Source organism: Arachis ipaensis, chromosome B09 (assembly GCF_000816755.2).
Source record: "Arachis ipaensis cultivar K30076 chromosome B09, Araip1.1, whole genome shotgun sequence".
Taxonomy (NCBI): domain Eukaryota; kingdom Viridiplantae; phylum Streptophyta; class Magnoliopsida; order Fabales; family Fabaceae; genus Arachis; species Arachis ipaensis.
In genome coordinates, this window is record NC_029793.2 from 142738822 (window position 1) to 142740829 (window position 2008).

The following is a 2008-nucleotide window of genomic DNA, read 5'->3' on the forward strand; positions in this document are numbered from 1 at the left end:
TTTTGTATCCTAATTGAACCCTCTTGTCTGCTGCCACCATTTGTTTTCTCCTTAGTTGCCTTGCCTATTTTCTTCTTTATTTTTTCTTTTTTCTGGTACATTAAAGTTTTCATTCATTTGGCACTAGTTTTTTTATTCCAATCTAAGCATACTTTGTATGATACGATATCATTTTATTTTTTTTATCAAATGTGCTAACTATTTTTCATATATTTTGTTCTTTTTAATTGCTTTTGCCTTCTCCATCTCCACATAGTTCATTTCTCTTTCTATGGCCCCATTCATCTAAGTTGGCCGGTGGCATCTTTTCATTTTTGAAGCTATTCATTCTTGTCTGTTATCCATCACACTGTAATTTCAACAATGGAAAAACAGACAAAAGGGAAAGATTCCAATCGAGGATATTAATTAAACTCTGCGTTAAAAGAATAGATGAAAGTAATTGTATTATTATTACGTAAACAATTGAAAGATCCACATCAATATTCCATTCTTCTTGCGAGTTATTGGAAGAGACTTTTGAGTTCATGTGAGGACTACTACTTAAACACACTTATTATTTTGGGTAAATTATTATTTTAGTTTTTAATATTTGGGTTAAATTCTAATTTAATCTCTAATATTTTAAATGTTATATTTTTGTCTTAAAAGATTTTAAACAGGTTCAATGTCGTGGACATCAATAATGTTATTAGTTAAGTCATGTCTTTTTTTCATGTGTTGGAAAAATATAACAAAAACTTTCTGGTAACACTTCTCTTCAATTTTCATTTGTACAAAGTTTCAAATACTAATAATCAATCGTCAACGTTTTAAAATTAAAGAAAAAACTTATACTAGTAATCATTGGTGAATTGATTTTATTTACGTATTGAAATCGAATGTTATTGGCTTTTCAATATACAAATTGTTTGTGTTAAATTTAACTATGGAATAACATTGAACTCACTTAAAGCTTTTTTAAAATCGAAATAAAACGTTTAGGAACCAAAACATTAAAGACCAAAATAATATTTTATCATATTTTGTTTGGTTATTCTTTTTCTTTTCAAATTTAAAAGAGAGTATTAACCTGGAGTGGTAGCTTTTTAACTTGAAACCTTTTTATATTTGAGTCAGCATCCTTACTTATTTATAGGTTGTGACATAGTACTATAGTACATAGTGGATGGGGATAAGAGTTGTGATTTAATTACCACATACATATAAAGTTGAGTTATGCTTTGGTGCTCATCTCAATATTTTGATAATTATTAAACAGTGTTCATGGAATCAAGAACAGTCCATGGACATGGATTCACAAGTCCCACTGCTATTGGTTTTCCACTACTACTAGCTAAGGTCAAAAGCAAAGGAACATAGTTGAGAAGTTCAATGCCGAAAGTCAGTAACCCCTTGCAATTTTCTATTAATTAATCAGTGAGACAAAATATTCTATATTAAGATACGTTTATTAAAAGGAATATGGTCAGTTGAAGTAGTATCATTTTTTTAAAGAATATTGCCTTTTTAAATTTATCTATAGTAGAAATTTTTGAAGTTTTTATTTACTAAATGTATTACAAAAATATTGAAAATTTTAAACTTTTTGTCTTCAATAAAAATCCTTGTTAGCAATTTTTTATTTTTTCAAAAGAGTATCTTATATTTCAGTTTTGTAGATAAAACAAATTTTATACTACTAAAAGTTAAGTTTATTATAATGTGAATATCTTCCAAATCTATAATATAAAAAAGTTACATGTGATTGATACAAACAAACAATATATTCTTTATTTCCTAATAAAGAATAACGTACTCATCAATTATAATAATAGCTAAAAGAAATGGGATTGTATATATATATGAGAATTTCCTTGTACAGTCCATTGTCCATTTTGATGCTTTTCCACTTGATGTTATGGTTAACTTAAGGTGCCATTTTCAATATTTTCTTAGTGATGATGTGATTGGATATCATGGGGGGAAATTCGATAGGTTCCATTCCTATATTTTTCCGAGTTTTGTC